Below are 18697 nucleotides of genomic sequence, written 5' to 3' on the forward strand. Positions count from 1 at the left end.
GATTTTGCCCGGGTTTCAGGTACTGTACATGTCGTGTCCCTCTAGAAGGGTGGAATGCTAACCCCGTCGCCAGAATTGGCGAGGGGTTAGTATTCCAATTCGTATGACACCTTACTCGACATGTTTTGATAAAGCCAAACCAAAGATAGCATTTAACCGCGAGGTTCATAATGCACTTAAGAGTATATGGTATGACGATATCTGGAAACAGTAGAAGGAAGTTGTTCCGACCACTGCAGACAGGCTCAGCTCATGCCAGAGCACCATCTCACATGGAACCAAGCACTCTGCCTTCAGGATTGTTAAGGCCTGCCATAGGAGTGACTTATAGGTTACCAGGTGTCCCATTTAAGGTTAGGTATAGGTATACTACACCTAAGTAAGAGGTGATTACACCAACTTACCCCAGCTGAGTGATCAGCCAGTTGTGTCAGATTGTTAGGCCAAGCCTGGGGTGGCATAATATATGCTTCAGCCCCTGGCAGGCCTTGGGTACACCAATGCCCTGGGTACCTAGTGTACACTGGTACAGGGGCTGACAGGGTGATCCACTTCCAATGGGTTATGCACCTAGGGTGCATAGTTTTAATTTAGTAGAGAGAACAGCAGGCTGGGGGTCTGATTGGCAGGCCCACAGCCTCAATATGTCAAAAACCAGTGAAGCAAAAAGCAAAAATTTGGGGTGACCATAGGATAGCAGACCCTACTCTCCTACACAACCCCCCCCCCCAAACGCTGGGACATTAAACTAGCCTTGACCAGTCTCGTCTTCATGTCCTAAGTGGAAGTACCTGGAGAGACCATCTGCATTCCCATGGTCAGTACCTGGCCGGTGCTCCACTGTAAAGTCCATCCCCTGTAGGGAAATGGACCACCTAAGCAGTTTGGGGTTTTCACCCTTCATCTGATTTAGCCACAAGAGGGGCTTATGGTCGGTCTGAATCTTGAAGTGAGTGCCAAACAAGTATGGCCTCAGCTTCTTCAGGGCCCACACCACAGCAAAGGCCTCCCTATCAATGGCTGACCAATTCTTCTCTCTGGGGGTCAATCTTCTGCTAATAAAAGCAATGGGTTGGTCTTGACAATCTACATTAAGTTGTGACAGCACAGCTCCCACACCCAACTCAGAAGCATCTGTTTGGACAATAAACTCTTTGGAGTAGTCAGGACTTTTCAGGATAGGTGCAGAGCACATGGCCTCCTTCAGGTCATCAAATGCCTTTTGACAGCTTACTGTCATCTGAACCTTTTTGGGCATCTTCTTGGATGTCAGATCATTAAGAGGAGTCACAATGGACCCATAGTTCTTAACCAACTTCCTGTAGTACCCAGTCAAGCCCAAGAAAGCTCGAACTTGAGTCTGGGTGGTTGGAGGGGACCAATCCTTGATGGATTGTATCTTACTCTCCAGTGGTTGAACTTGGCCTCCACCTACAAGGTGGCCCAAATATACAACCTTACTCTGCCCTATCTGGCACTTAGTAGCCTTGATAGTGAGGCCTGCCCTTTGCAGAGCCTCAAGAGCCTTCTTCAGGTGGATCAGGTGATCCTCCCAGGTGGAGCTAAAGACAGCAATGTCATCAAGATATGCTGCGCAAAAGTCATCCAACCCAGTAAGGACTTGGTTCACCAGCCTTTGGAAGGTGGCAGGTGCATTCTTCAGACCAAAGGGCATCACCACAAACTGATAATGTCCACCTGGGGTTGAGAATGCTGTTTTGGCCTTAGACTCCTCAGCTAATCTGATTTGCCAATAGCCAGCTGTTAAGTCAAATGTGCTCAAAAACTTAGCAGAAGCTAGTTTGTCTATGAGCTCATCTGCCCTTGGAATAGGGTGTGCATCTGTCCTGGTGACAGCATTGAGTCCTCTGTAATCCACACAGAACCTCATCTCTCTCTTTCCATCTTTGGTGTGAGGTTTGGGGACCAGAACCACTGGGCTAGCCCAGGGGCTCTCTGAGGGTTCAATGACACCTAATTCCAGCATTTTATGTACCTCAGCCTTTATACAGTCCCTGATGTGGTCAGGTTGTCTGTAAAGTTTGTTCTTTACAGGCAGACTGTCACCAGTGTCCACCACATGGGTACACCAGTCAGTTTGACTAGGTATCAAGGAAAACATATGTGAAAATGATTGTAGAACCTGTCTACATTCAGTCTGCTGATGGGCAGTGAGGTTGCCTCCAAGGGTCACTCCTTCAACTGAGCCATCTTCAGGGTTCTGAGACAACAGGTCTGGGAGAGGGTCACTCTCTTCCTCCTGTCCCTCATCTGTAGCCATGAGCAAGCCCATGTCTGCCCTGTCAACATATGCTTTAAGCCTGTTAACATGGAGTGCCCTGTGGGGACTCCTGGGAGTTCCTAGGTCTACCAAGTAGGTGACCTCTCCTTTCTTTTCCAGGATTGTATGGGGTCCAGACCATTTGTCTTGGAGTGCTGCTGGGGCCACTGGCTCCAACACCCATACCTTCTGTCCTGGCTGAAACTCAACCAAGACAGCCTTTTGGTCATGCCAAGCTTTCTGTAAGGCCTGGCTTGCCTCAAGGTTTTTGGATGCCTTCTCCATATACTCAGCCATCCTGGAGCGGAGACCAAGTACATAGTCCACTATGTCTTGCTTAGGCTTTTTGAGAGGTAACTCCCATCCTTCCTTCACCAAACACAGTGGGCCTCTTACAGGGTGCCCAAACAACAATTCAAAGGGGCTGTAGCCAACTCCTTTTTGTGGGACCTCTCTGTAAGCAAACAGAAGGCAGGGTAGAAGGATGTCCCATCTTCGCCTGAGCTTTTCAGGTAATCCTTTGATCATACCCTTTAGGGTCTTGTTGAATCTCTCAACAAGCCCATTGCATTGTGGGTGATAAGGGGTGGTGAACTTGTAGTTGACACCACATTCCTTCCACATAGCTGTCAAGTATCCTGACATAAAGTTGGTACCTCTGTCAGATACTACCTCCTTAGGAAACCCCACTCTGGAGAATACTCCCAGCAGGGCCCTGGCCACAACAGGAGCTGTAGTGGTCCTAAGGGGAATTGCCTCTGGATACCTGGTGGCATGATCCACTACCACCAGTATAATTCTGTGCCCAGATGCAGTGGGAGGATCCATGGGACCCACTATGTCTATTCCCACTCTTTCAAAGGGGACCCCCACCACAGGTAGTGGTATTAGGGGGGCCTTTGTTGTGCCACCTGATTTGCCACTGGCTTGGCAGGTCACACAGGAGCGACAAAACTCCTTTGTATCTTCATTCATATGAGGCCAGTGAAAGTGAGGGACAAGCCTGTCCCAAGTCTTGTTCTGGCCTAAGTGTCCTGCTAAAGGAATATCATGGGCCAAGGTAAGAAGGAAGCCCCTAAATTGCAGAGGTATAACCAACCTCCTGGTAGCACCAGGCTTGGGGTCTCTAGCCTCTGAATAAAGGAGCCCTTCATCCCAATACACTTTATGGGTACCTTGAGCATTCCCAGCAGCCTCAGCAGCAGCCAGCTGTCTGAGGGGTTCAAGAGAGGGACAGGATAACTGAGCCTGCCTCAAGTCAGCCCTTGAAGGTCCCCCTGTCCCCAGAAACTCAACCTGATCAGGTTCAAGCTCTTCAGGGACAGTTCCTTCAGGGTCCTCCAGATCAGCTTCCTGGGAAGGCTGATCATCACTCTGAGGCAGGGGAGAAGGCACAGCCTTGACCCTCCTGTTCTTCTTCTTGGTAGGTGCTTGGTCCATTGTTCCAGGATCCAAGACCTGAGGTTCAGTGAGGCACTTTTTGGCCTGTGACCTGGTCACAGCAAGGACATGTGATGATATACCTAACATCTCTGCATGAGTCCTGTACTCCACTTCTGACCATAGAGAACTCTCTAGGTCATTGCCCAACAAACATTCTACTGGGAGGTCTGCACTAACCACAACCCTTTTGAGGCCAGTTACCCCTCCCCATGAGAAGTTAACAACTGCCACACTATGTGAAGTAGTGGCATTGCTGGCATTGGTCACCAGGTAGTTCTCACCTGGTATGTACTGTCGAGGGTCCACAAAGCCTGGTGTCACCATAGTGACACTGGCACATGTGTCCCTGTAGGCTTGAGCCACTTTTTCGTTAATTAAAGGAGTCTGTCTGTACTTGCCCAGGTTACTGGGGCTCACAGTCAGGGACAAATCAATGTCCCCATCACAGATCAAGACTGCCTGTGTCAGGGTTCTGTCTAAGTCAGAATCTCCTTCAGTTCCCATAGTGATTCCCACTACACCCTTTGTCTGGGGACCAACACTGCTAACAGTAGTACTGGGAGCAGGTGCCTTAGGGGCAACAGTGTTGGGGGCTCCACCCTTCTTACAATCACTAGTCCAGTGAGTTGTATTCTTGCAATGATTGCACCAGGGTTTCTTTTGACCTTCTTTCTTCTTTCCCTTGGATTGTTGTTGGGACCCACCCTCCTTAGCAGTAGTTTGGGGCCCTGTTGAAGACTTCTGGTCTTTAGATTTCTGATCTCCACCCTTTTGGTCTGTTTTCTTCTGATCACCCCCTTGGCCCTGGTTCTGGTTCTTTTGCTTAACCCTGGTTCTGACCCATTTGTCTGCCTTCTTTCCCAATTCTTGGGGAGAGGTCAGATCAGAGTCAACCAAGTGTTGATGCAGTTGCTGGTTTTGACAGTTATTTAAAATCTGTTCTCTCATCATCAAATTATACAATCCTGTAAAATCAGATACCTTACTTCCCAGCAACCAACCCTCCAAAGCCTTAGTGGCACATTCAACATATTCAGACCAGTCCTGAGTCTGTGTCTTTTGGGTGTCTCTGAACATTAACCTGTACTGTTCAGTGGTTAAGCCTAACCCATCAACCAGAACACTCTTCAGGACTCTGTAATTTCTGACATCCTCTTCTCTAACAGTGAGGAGTCTGTCTCTGCCTCTTCCTTCAAAGGAGAGCCAGAGGATTGCTGCCCACTGGTCTTCAGGAACCTGCTGTACTTTGCAGGCTCTCTCAAGAGCAGTTATCCATTTGTGGATGTCATCCCCACTTTTGTAGGGGGGCACAACCTTAGACAGGTTCCTATTATCAAAGACCCTATCTTTGTCCTTAGGGACAATGCTGCCACCAGTGGGTATAGACCCACTCTCTCTAGGTTGCCTAGCCTTGTTCAGTTTTTCTTCCATCAGGGCTACTTCTAGCTCCTGCTTCCTGATCCTCAGCTGGGCTTCCTGCATTCTGGCCTCATGTTCCCTCCTCTGAGGGGTGGTCATCCTTTTCCTGGAGTGACCTTGAGAGCCTCTAGAGGCATGAGAAGCATTAGAGTCACCTGAGCGATTCCTTTGCCTCCCAAGCCCCTGGTTAAGTCCACTGGGGAGATCCAATGGGATGATCCCACTGTCAGTCCCCAATAGCCTTAGTTTAGCTGGGCCAAGTATAACACTTGGCACTGGGCTAGTTCTCCCTTCATCATCACTACTCTCTGTATCAGTACCTTTATCACTCTCATCCTCTGTGGTATTATTGCCATCTAAGGGGTGACTATTTGAACTGGGTACCTCTGTAGCATCTTCAGAAGGGGGGCCTCCTGTTCCTGACCCTAAGGGGGCTAACTGGGAAGCTTTCTTGAGCTCTCTCTTATTTTCATCATTTTGCAAGAGTTCTCTGAGCTCAGCAGAGGTAGGGTTATTGGGCTGTTTAAGGCCTCTAAGAGTTGCCAAATGCCTGAGCTCATTCTGATTAAGGGTAGCAAAGATGGATGGTGCCCTCTGGGGGTCACTCTCAACAGAGATGGGTACAGTGGACCCCTCTGCCCCAGCCATTGCTATTAAGTGTGGGTGGATGTGTTGCAATCTACCTACACTTGGGTTTACCTACTAAACCTATCTAGTAGTTGTAGTCAGGGTGTGCTACTCCCTTTGCTCTACAACAACTAAGTTCAGTAGAACTTATGTATATCTAATCTTGTTTTATATGTACCTACAGGTACCTATGTGATCTTTCAATTGGTAACCAAGAGATTACAATGGTAAAACACAGCAAGCTCAAATCCAACCGCTGCTCACCAATGTGAGAAGTTGGCCTGGTTTATGATGCTCACTAGTTAAAGTGATCACCTTGTACCATGCCAAGCAACCCTTATGGTGTGGTTGTAAGTCAACCTTTTCGGACTAGCTGCCCTAGTGGTAGCGTAGGCTAAGCAGTCTTTGAGGCTAAACTCGTGAAGCGTGTTAAGCCAGCTGTTTTACCAAATGTAACCCCCCTTTATACCAATGAAAGGACACCACACAGATATATATGTAAAATATATATGTATTTATTCTTCAAAGTAACCCCTAGTCTCTTTATGAGCACAGGAGCACAAATCGTCAAACAAGATTACAGTAGAATACACAGAAGTTGCACTTTATATGGATAGGCCCTGGTGGCCGCTCGAACCATATACTAAAATAGTGGTATAAGTACCACGAACAGAAAAGGGAAAAGGCCTAGGGCCTCTAGAATCGCTGGGCCTACAAGGAGATAACTTCAGTTAGTGACCAGGAGGTCCATGGATTGCGTGTGCAGAGCAAATAGTCACACGCGTGCTCCCATAGGTTTCAATGGGTGCGTAAAAAGTACAAAGTTACTGCAAAAAGGATCTTCCGGATGGACTAGGAACTCAAGATTTGGAACACAGGCACTAGAGATGTAATACTACACTTGGGCACCGGAGTGCCAGCTTTACCTCACCCACAGGAAGCGGGTGCATAGGCCTCGAAGTGCGTCGGGTTTCTTCTATCTGTTCCGTGGAGCCTGAAGACAAAGATGCTGCAGGTGGTCGGTCCGGGAGAGATGCGGTGGATCCAAGAGTGGATCGGAGATGTTGAAGACCTGTAAGCAGAGGGGACAGTCTTCACAGTCACTAGCCAGTGACCAGCGTGGCACCAGGTGGGTACCAGGCAATGTCGGGTGCAAACAGGAAGAAAGGTGTAGCTTGTCTCTGCAGCCACGTGGTCCCTGGAGGTCGACGACGTCCAGGAGTCGGTTCACGAGCTGTCCCACGCAGGCTCTCGCTGTCGGCGGTGTCGGCGACTTGATCAAAGCAAACAAGCCTTGGCAAAAGCAATTGTTGTAGGAGATGAAATAAGCTGATGGTTCTGACCAGCAAGGTCAGAGGGACTGCTCCTTTGGAGGGGAGCAAGGGCCAGTCTGGAGCAACCAGACCAGCGGTGTATTTTGTAAAGTTCGTCGCCAAGATGGCTACGAGCCAGCGGGCCAGCAACCGGTTAGGCGCGTCGAGTGGCAAAATGCAGAAGGGCCCCACGCAGATCGTGGAGATGCTGGAGGGCTCACCTTTGGTGCAGATGCTGCTCGAGGGTTGGGCTTCTCAGATCCCAAAGCACAACTTGGAGGGAGCCTTGGTTGTTGCACTTGTCAGCTTGTCGTGGTCGTTTCAAGATGGCTGGCTCCACGTGTCTCGGTGCCTCCACGGGTCTCCTCTTTTCAGGGACTGTGGATCGGGCGGTGAGAGGTCTGGAGATCCAGGTCTTGTCAGTCTCTGGGCTCGGGCTCCGGCGGGAGGCGGCGGCAAAGCAGACGTTGATTCGCTGGATGGTGCTTGCGTTAGCAAGGTGGTCACTCCCTGACCACAGGGGAGATTTCCTTCAGTCTTCTGTGCAGCAGAATGTCGAAGTTCCCGTCTTCTTCTTAGTTTCAAGTTGATTCCAGGATGTCTGAAGTCTTAGGACACAGCTCCTACCTTTAAGCGGATTCTAGGGGCCGGACTACCTGCTAGGTCCCTCCCTATGGGTGGGACCAGGAAGGGGGGTGGTTACACCCCAATCCGTTGTCCAGCTCGCCCCAGGCCCGGGACTGGTGTGCCCCAGGACCGGTTCGAACTGGCATATGCACCGAGGCTCCTTGTGAGCCACAGGCATGTCTGGTTTCTTTCAAGCCCTACCTGACCAATACACAAAATCCTGTCTGGGGTGGTGCATGCACCTCCCCTGGCAGGAAACCCTTTGTCCACACCTCCCAAGGTGGAAGGACTCCCAGCAGCAGGAGGGCAGACTTGTGTCTGTGGTGGCAGCATCCATTTTGTGGAGCTGAGGCTATGTCTGATTTTGCCCGGGTTTCAGGTACTGTACATGTCGTGTCCCTCTAGAAGGGTGGAATGCTAACCCCGTCGCCAGAATTGGCGAGGGGTTAGTATTCCAATTCGTATGACACCTTACTCGACATGTTTTGATAAAGCCAAACCAAAGATAGCATTTAACCGCGAGGTTCATAATGCACTTAAGAGTATATGGTATGACGATATCTGGAAACAGTAGAAGGAAGTTGTTCCGACCACTGCAGACAGGCTCAGCTCATGCCAGAGCACCATCTCACATGGAACCAAGCACTCTGCCTTCAGGATTGTTAAGGCCTGCCATAGGAGTGACTTATAGGTTACCAGGTGTCCCATTTAAGGTTAGGTATAGGTATACTACACCTAAGTAAGAGGTGATTACACCAACTTACCCCAGCTGAGTGATCAGCCAGTTGTGTCAGATTGTTAGGCCAAGCCTGGGGTGGCATAATATATGCTTCAGCCCCTGGCAGGCCTTGGGTACACCAATGCCCTGGGTACCTAGTGTACACTGGTACAGGGGCTGACAGGGTGATCCACTTCCAATGGGTTATGCACCTAGGGTGCATAGTTTTAATTTCGTAGAGAGAACAGCAGGCTGGGGGTCTGATTGGCAGGCCCACAGCCTCAATATGTCAAAAACCAGTGAAGCAAAAAGCAAAAATTTGGGGTGACCATAGGATAGCAGACCCTACTCTCCTACACTGGGCAATGGTTTTTCCAGTTACAGATATATTCCACGGTTCTTGGGTCCCTAAAATTAACAAGAACACAATCACCCCTGATAACCTTGGGCAGATAACCCACCCAGGACACCCTTCGAACCATAAGTATTTTACTGGAAAGGTGGGGGGGTAATGGTCTAAATTTATTTAACCACTCCACAACTTTATTTTTTAAACTTGTAAACAATTCTTGACAAGGGTTACACAGTTCTGGGACCCCTGTTAAAACAACCAAATATGGGCTCGTTTCCGGGGGAAAATCAATAGTAATTTTATCCAAGGGGGCCTGAGCTGTTGAAGCCCCCACTCCCACTTTAGGTTGGACCAGTTTATATTCCTGAGGGTTCGTGATAGCTGCTGCCATTGATGTCTTAGGTAATAAAGCCACAGAATCTGGTAGAACTAAGGTAATAGTTGGAGGTGGTATAGGTTCAACAACATCAGTTCCTCCTCCGTGGGCATTGGAAGGGACAATAACCCTAGGCATAGTTTCTTTGATTTAGGAACCAAATAGTTCTGTGGAGACAAGCCCAATGTCATTAAGCTGCTGTTCGATCTTGGTTAGTCTATCTTCAATTGGGCGAAGGAGGGGACTAAACAAATCACCCATTTTAGCCAAAACGGAGTCCTCCATTAACACCCTAGACCCATCACAATTATCCACTTTACCCAGGGATGCTGCACCCGAACCTATTAAGTTCTCTGCTGGAGCGGCTGGGGTATCCGAAGGGTTAATAATAGTAGCCTGCTCTCGTACATTAACTATAGTTTCAGTATTTTTAGTCAACTTCCCCTTCTTCGTCTGATTAGCAAAAACCTGACCTTGTTTATGCTTAGTAATTGCCCCTTGGCGTCTCTGTCTTAAAAGCCTAGTGTTAGGCGGCTTAACCGGGCTAGCCACTGTAGGTGTCTGGTGGGGGGACAATAATGGTATGACCGGTACCGAGGAGTGTTCCCCCGGGATAGTAAAGTCCAAGTCCCGGTCTGCCGATGATACATGCAAGGTTTCGGGAATCACCGGGGCTACATAGCCGCTAATCTGACCGTGTGAATCAGGAGTCCGGGCATTAGCGATAAACCCCAGAGATGATCTTCTGGCTATGGCTAGGTCTTGGGAGACCCGCCGCTCCATCAACGTAATCCCTTGGTCGATTACTAAATTACCCCTGATAATAAAGTTATCCAGGGTACCGGTTAGGTTCCCGTCACCCTTTTTATTTCTGCTCTCCTTCAGGGCCATTATATCAGTAACGAAAGGGGATCAATGAAGTACTTACAGGTCCGGCCTGGTGAGCACACTGTATCAAATATAAGAGGGGGGGCCCGGCCCGACCTCTTTCGGCCTCGGATGGCCACAGACGGTCCCGCCCTTGTCCCAGGCTTCTCCCGGTGCATCCCGTGCGCGTCCTCGCGGGCGAGGGACAGGGCTGAGCTTTAAGCACCTCCTGGCGCGTGGTGTGCTGACGAGCTGGCCCAGGGGATCCTGGGTATTGTGGTCCTCCGACGGAGCCAAGCCCGGCCGGTCCTCCGGAACAAACGGGGGGCGGAGCCAAGCCCGGCCACGGGAGCAACGGAAAGCAGGGAGGCAGGCAGGTGAGCCTTGCAGACGCCCAAGGAAAAAGGAAGAAGCACGAAGGGCTCAGCACAGGGCTGAGCTTTAAGCACCTCCTGGCACGTGGTGTGCTGACGAGCTGGCCCAGGGGATCCTGGGTATTGTGGTCCTCCGACGGAGCCAAGCCCGGACGGTCCTCCGGAACAAACGGGGGGGCGGAGCCAAGCCCGGCCACGGGAGCAACCGGAATGCAGGGAGGCAGGCAGGTGAGCCTTGCAGACGCCCAAGGAAAAAGAAAGAAGAACGAAGGGCTCAGCACAGGGCTGAGCTTTAAGCACCTCCTGGCGCGTGGTGTGCTGACGAGCTGGCCCAGGGGATCCTGGGTATTGTGGTCCTCCAACGGAGCCAAGCCCGGCCGGTCCTCCGGAACAAACAGGGGGGCGGAGCCAAGCCCGGCCATGGGAGCAACCGGAAAGCAGGGAGGCAGGCAGGTGAGCTTCACAGACGCCCAAGGCCCCGTCCACCGATGAATACATGACTGACATTTGCTCCTCAGGAATAAAATCATTAACTGACTGCCCTTCTGGCAGGAGAGGTGCTGAATGAGACAAAACTGCCCAGGCTGCTTTTTAGGCACCACCCCAATGGGTGACACAGTCAAATCTTCCATTGGCCAGTCATCAAAAAGGCCCGCCATCCTACCCTCCTGAATCTCTTTCACCAGCTTTTCTCTCACCACCTGCCTGTGATTATGAACAGATTTCAAATTGTCTGCCCACCTTCTCCCCCATGGACCCTGGTACCCCACCCTGAAACCCCAAGTGAACCCCCGTAGCAAGACCTGCAAGTCATCCTGTCTGTCATAGGTTGAAGGCCAATACCCCAGCCTGTCAAGCTTAATGGGCACATTGAGCCTTTACCTACAGGTCCCTGTCCCCCTTTTCATGCCCTGTAGCCCCCTGCCTGTCCTTGTTGTCCCCCTTTGTAACCCTGCTGTTGCCTTTGCCATGCTGAGTTCTGCCCTACCCGAAGCAATTGACCAATGCATGCTTGCCCGCGCATTTGGAGCATTCATGCAGACTTCCCTGGTGAAGCTCCCCTTATTAAAGACCCAGTATGTGCCGAAGGCATTGGCCTGGCCTATCCCTGCTCCCCCCCCACGCTCCCCGGTTAGGGCACCCCTTAAAGGGCTGATAAACAATTGCCAACCCGCTTGCTATGAAAATGGTTTTGCCAAATTTGCCTGGGCCCATTGTGTACTGCCATAAATCCATGTCTAATTTGCCCCACTGTGCCTCTACATCATACACCATGCGACCCCTGAACTAGACGCTAGCTCATATAAGAAAGGCTGCCATCCAGTTCTCCATAGTGACCGGGACCCTGGGCCGCTTAGATAATTCTACTTCCTCCTCATTGGACCTTAACTCCCTGTGCAGTAAGTTCAGCATCTAGACATACTCTCCCTTCCATATTTTCTCTTTAGTGGACACCATAAGAGGCACCCCTAAAGGTTTGGAGGTCCCCATATAAGGCAATTTCTTAAACTTCACTTGTTTGCTCTCCAATTTGTCAGATTTTGTCCCCCCATCGGTCTTGCCCCATGCTACTCTCCCTCCCCTGTCGCTACCTCTGTAGCGGGCCCTTACTCAGTCGGCCCTGACTTTACATTGCCTTTCTCCACCGACTGTGCCCTTGTACCGATCATTGGGCAGTGTGTGCTTACTCCTCCAGTCCCCGAGCCCCACAGGAAGTCATGTGTGCCTATCCCTGCATCCTGCACGTAACGACCTTTGCTCAAGTGGGCCTCCCCGTTACCCAGCTGCTCTGTAAACTCTACGCCTGAAACACCATTACAGGGGTAGAGTGTGCACAGGGTGTCTTACCTAGCACCAAAGTCGGTGCCCGAAGAGGGGCCCATAGCCTTGGCCAATCTGAGTGTGCCAGGAACAGGTATCCTGCAAAAATCTAACAGTAGAGTGATTAGTAGCTCTCCCCGCCCCTCCTGCTGTGACCTACCCTCCCCCTCTATGATTTGCACCTCGTCCTCATCACGCAATTCATCCTCTTCCAGGCTCTCCTCATCAAAATCCAACACACTAGTGTACGGCACCTCGGATCACTGACGCTGAGGGTCCGAGTACTGCCCTCCCAGGTGCTCCGTTGACACAGACCTACATCTCTTTAGGTTGACCACCTCCGGTGTCGCTCTCGATAGTCCTGTGCTTGGCCCTGCTGAGATCATAGCAGACCTTCTCGATACAATGATCTTACAGTCCCACTAAGCCCTCCAGCTAGCCGTGTGGGGTTGAGCCTTCTCTTCAACTCAGGGCTGCTGGGTCGTACAAAGCTCATCCGAGTCTGCTCCACACGACTCCAAAGGAACTTTCGAGCAATGATGGAGGCCCGGTGTACTGGCACGCTTCGAGAAATGACCCTCTTGACCTACCATCAAGCTCCTCACCCAAGCACGCTCCTCGCCCTCCTTACCTACTTCCCACCTAAGGCTGCCTCCTTTGCCACACTGCCCAAACCTGCCCCCTCAGCCATACACCCTCAGCAGGCACCAAGTCCATTCGCCTCCAGACCCCCAATGGACGTGAGGCTCAAAATCTTTGCCGGCGACCCACCTTTGGTCCCCCCCTCATCATCGCTCCAACTTAGCTTTGCTGCTGCCAATGCAGTAAGTGCCCCTCTCTGGGGTACCCCCACTTCTTTCTCTGGGTCGCCCAACCCCTCCACCTTCTCGCTGCTCCCTCCCCCATCTTAACTCTGGAGTCCTGCCCAGCTCCACCCCCACTGCATGCCAAGCCAGTATGCTTGCACTCCTTCCGGAACTCTCGCTAACCAGGCATCCCTGTCGCAAATTATAGTGTTCCAGGGGGTGCTACCTGGCCCAGCCCCTCCAGCCTCTGTGCCCACCACACTGCCTTGCCTCCCTTCTTCCTTCTGCTGTGCCAGCCACTCTTGGTAGACTTCTCTGAAGTCTGCTGCCCGTTCCCCTCTGTGGAGTGCGTACAACCTCGCGATGCTGGCAGCTTTCCTTTAACCCCAACCTGAGCCGCACTCCTCCCCTCCCTCTTCTAGAGGCTGCGGTCACATGAGCAGTGGCCATGCCCCTCCTGCCAGTAAACCTGGCCCTCTCCCAGGCCTAACCAGCATTGTTGCTCTCCACCTCCCTCCTCGTGAGTCAGCGTTCACAGGAGCAGTTGCTCCTCCCCCGTACCAACATGCAAGGCCTCGCGACTCACCGCAGAGGCCTCGCGGTCTGCCGCAATATATCCCTCAGCGGTTTCAGCCTTGGGCCGGCCCACGCCTCCCGCTGCCCTCCCAGCCCCGCCCCTCGCTACAGGGGCCGCTCTAGGCACACGCAATCGGCCCCATTTACACACCTGACTTCCTGCTCGACCAGGGTCATAGCGTGGTGGCGAACACGCTAACACCGCCACCGCCACTCCCCCTGATGCTTTTCTCATCCGGAAGCCCCCGAGCTGTGAAACCCCATCGGCCAGCAGATCTAGCTGACCTGCGGCCTCCAACAAGCGCATTGATTGCGCCACCATCGCATCTTGGAACAACGCCATCACTGTAAGTATTATTAACAAAACTTACACTGCCTGCTAAGAGACTAAATTGACTACCTAAACTGCCTCCTCTGCTACACACCACAAAAAGTAGCGCTACATAAGTGCCAGCCACCGTGTTACCACAAAATGGTGGCTGGCCCAACAAAATGCCCGGCTATATACCCATTGGGCTACGAAGGTAGCCCAAACATAGCCCAACCCCGGAGCAGTAGCCCAACTGCTCCACTTCTCCAAATACCCCGGGGCCAGACTTCCCTGTGGTCAGCAGTCCCCAAATCCCCTAATCTCCGCCTCTGAGTCAGGCAGGGTAGACACAAGTTTGGGCTGCGGAAGACATTCACCTGCTCCACCAAACTCGAAATGACCCCCCTTTAGCTTCTGGCCCAGATAGATGCATATATCAAAGTTGATACGCCTTTTGAAACCCAAACATTTCATTTTGTTAAGGGTCGTTTTAATGATGGCATTTTGTTATATACCGTTGTATACAGGGATTTGTGTGCTTGTGAACATTTTCATATGTCAAACTTTTATTTGTTATTGCTTAAACTGCGAAACAATAAATGTCTTTTATATTTTTCATTAAAATTGAAATTTTTGTCTTTTATCTTTTATGGCTTAAACTGCAAAATAATGAATGATTTATTATTTTTTATTGAAATTCATATTTATAAATGTAACTTTAAAAAAAGTGATTTCTAAAACCGATTTAGAAAACAATACAAGAGCGTACCTGGCAACCAGTCCTTTTATGACTTAGAATAGCTTGCCCAGGTGGGAGCTCCAGCGCATGTGAGCCCTTTTTCCATTATTCCATTCCTAGTGCGCCCTCAGGTCTCTTTCTGAACACACAAACTCCGATGCACTGTACAGTTTCTTTCCATGTGCTTTCTCTGTAATCTCTCTGTGCCTTTAGTAATAAACATAAGTTATAACCCTTGGTTAGATGGGAAGATTATGATTCTGCATTGTAGATAAAGTATCTATTCAATGTCCAAGAATATTAGCCATTTACTGACATTACTTCCCGGGGATACAGGTTCCATATTATGTTCTGTTGGTTGTGTGCACTCACGATCTTTATAAGTTTATGAGCTTTGCAAACATTAACTGATCACAAATGTGATATGCCTCGTCCATATTCGGGTCTGTTGTCATTTTTGCAGTGTCTAACAGTGAGATTCACACAATATTAACATTGTCACTGTTAGATTACTAGTCCATTGAACCATTACTGTGTTGCCTTGGTGTATTGTGTTTTCTATCAGGTTTTGGGATTTCTATTGATGTTACCTTTTGTATTGTGAATATATAATATATATATATGCAAGACAGTAAATATGTTGTGAACTATACACTTGGCTGGACATCTAGGGGCATATCAGCAAGGGCCAGTTCACCGCTTTATCAGCACTTTTTGCCGATAAAGAGGTGATTTTTTTATCGCCCAAATACCAAGCTGTCGCTAACAGCAGTTAGTGACAGCTTCCAGGCGATAGCGACCGGTTTGGGGTCTGCTTTGCATGTCAGCGCTATTTATCGCTATTGACATGCAAAGTGGACGTACCCAAATTTGTAGCGACTGAAAGCAGTCGCTAACACAGCTATCGCCAATTAGCAATACCCGCAGCGCGATAAAAAAACGCGCGCTAACCACGATTAGCGCCAGGATTTTACACCTGGTAAAAACCTGACTTAGCCATAATAGCCAATGGGAGGTGGATTCTATGGCTAAGTCCCCACCTGCCTATTAGCGAGATTTTCCTTAGCGATAGGATTTTTATCGCTGGAAATCTCACGTTGAAGATGGGATTCGCCGCTATCGCTGGATTCTTATCACCGTGGAGATAAACATTGGTAATACAGCGTTATCTCCACGATAGAATCCAGCGATAGGAGGCGGGCAAAAAAATCGCGGTAAACGCGGTTTGCGATAATTATTGCAAATTGTTGCTAATATGCCCCTATGTCTTTGGGCCTGATTTAGAGTTTGACGTAGATGGTACTCCCTCACAAAGTCATCAGAGTACCCTCTCCACCAAACTAAAGTTTCTTTCTCCTCATTTATAGTCGGTGCAATTGAAGTATGTCAGTGGTGGAGAGTATTCCATCTCTGCCACTGACATACACCTCCAATAGTCCGATGAAGTAAAGGCTCTCAGAGGCTTGGCCATTTGACTGCCAGCAGGATAAGAGTAGGCGGTCTAATAGCCAATTTTCACTGTCCAATACACTCAAGTGGCACACAAGGGACAGTGAAAACTATTATACTATCCCCCACTCCATGACAGAAATTTCCAGTGGTGGGGATGTAGGGTCTTTGATATTTTATTTTCACAAAGAAAACACAGCTTTTTGTTTTTTGTCAATAATTTTATGTAAATACAAAAAATGATCACTGTTTGGCATATTGCTCCATTATGTTGACGAAGCGGTCCGTCAAACTTTCAGTGCTTTGACAGGAGCCACCATGAGGGTAGTTCCTTCCAATGCAAGAGATGTTCTCTGGGCCAGCAGACATCTCTAAATTCAGTAGGTGTGTGCTCTTTCAAGGTGATGGAGTACTTTACTCCATCGCATTGACAGAGTAATTCCTGTCAGTCGCACTTTAAATCATGCCATTTGTGATTTTATTAAATGTTGTGTACCTTGACTTGTCCCACAGATATATGCCAAAAATTAGACAAATGTTGTCAACCCACCAGACTTTGACCCAGAGGATGGAGAGAGAAAGGTAGAAAACGGAGATGAAGAGAAATACAGAAAAACATTGAAAAAGGAAGGAAGCAGTGCTGAAAAGAACCTGTAAGAGTGAGAAAAAGAGACAAAATGCCTAGGGTGGTGAAAGCAAGAGCAGGCAGACTTGGTATTTGGAAACCCTGTCATTCAGCAGCACCAGCACAAGGCTCTTAATAAAAACCTTGGCACTGACCACATGTCTTATAAGCATTTCATTAGTCTTATTTCTTATACAAAGAGCTTTTTTAACAAAAAGTGTTTTTGACTCCTCTTCCTGGAATTTCAATCTTTGCTTTGATAACCGGCCATAAACCGTCTGAGTGTTTGTATACCACGCTTAAAGGAAAACAGCCCCAACTACTTTGAGCAAAATATCTTTCTGATGCCACTGCCGGTTTGTATCCCCCGGCTAGGAAATTTTTTCTTTCGAATCAGCTCAAAGTTCATTGAGATATCCACCTTTTTGTCAGTTTGTCAGTGTGTGACAACTAAGTGGATTGTTGGCTCCCAAACCCAGGTCCTGAAGCACTGTGTTCTGTTTAGCAAATCAGGATTTGTGTTTTGACTCTGAATGTCTCCCCATTTTCCTGTATGGCCTTTGCCATGTGCATTATTGGCAGCAGATGCTTTGCCTTTGGATTTTCTATCGGTTTCTGTCCAGCCACTCCATAACAACAGTGTTTTCTCTTTGATAGTTACTTACGGAGATGGCCTATTGTAAATCTATATTTCTGTCAGTTTTCTTTTATGCAATAATAATCCAAGAAAATATATTTACCTACATTGGACCCTTTCCATTCTAGATGTAGCAGTGTGACACTAACCAACGTTCAACGTTCAACCTTTCAATTAGGCTTAATTTATCAATATTTTAAAAGGAGTAAATAATTGTTTGGGTAAGTGGCTAGAATTGGGTGCCGATTACGATCCTGGAAAAACCGGGTACGAACCGTCGGTCGGAGCGTTTTCTCCGTCCGACTCGTACCCGGTTGTAAAACTTTACAAACATGGAAGTACGATTCGCACGGAAACACCATTTCAGTACGATTCGTAAAAAACACCGTCCGACGAAAATATACATACGAATGTGATCCGGGAATGCTCCGACGTCACGTCGGGACGCTGTCAGGCAGCGTTTCACGACCCAAGAAGTACGATTCGAACCGACAGCAGTCCGGACGGCAATATTTTCACGGCACCCAAAAAGTGCCGCAAAAGCGAAGTACGCCGCGAAACGACCAGAATAGGGGGCCCGGTACGCGCCGTACCCCCCCCAGCCCCCGTGAGTACGTGCCGAACCCCCCCAGCCCCCATGAGTACGTGTCGAACCCCCCCGTGTATGTACACCCGTGTACATGTCGAACCCCCCCGTGTATGTACACCCGTGTACGTGTCGAACCCCCCGTGTATGTACACCCGTGTACGTTCGAGTCGTCCCCCACCCGTGTATGTGGGGTTCGACACATACACGGGTGTACATACACGGGGGGTTCGACACGTACAGGGGTGTACATACACGGGGGGTTCGACACGTACTCACGGGGGCTGGGGGGGTTCGGCGCATACTCACGGGAGTTGGGGGGGGTACGGCGCGTATGTGGGCACATGTCTCCATGGTTGCAATGGGAGTTCGGTGCGGACGGTGTTTTTTCCATACGGTTGTGACATCGGACGCACTGGATGGATCGTACTTGCGCGGTCGGACTTCACTTTTCACGTTTGTACGGTAAATCGTCCGGGGAAGTGTCGGACACATTTTCCGACCCGAGGATGTGTGGGGAATTATTCCCAATGCGACTCGTATGGAGTTTTTCCCATGCGAATCGTACTTGGCAGTTTGTACGGCACTTGTACGATTCGTACGGTAAAAAGACCGGATACGAGTCGTACGGGGAAAATTTTTCCAGGATCCTGATCGGCACCTTGGTGTTTTAAGACATTGGTTGTTGATCTTTGTTTTATAGATCAGCTGCGGGTGTATCTTAAACTCCATTGAGCAAGAGGCTTGATAT

This window comes from Triturus cristatus, chromosome 1_2 (genome assembly GCF_964204655.1).
Source record: "Triturus cristatus chromosome 1_2, aTriCri1.1, whole genome shotgun sequence".
NCBI lineage: Eukaryota > Metazoa > Chordata > Amphibia > Caudata > Salamandridae > Triturus > Triturus cristatus.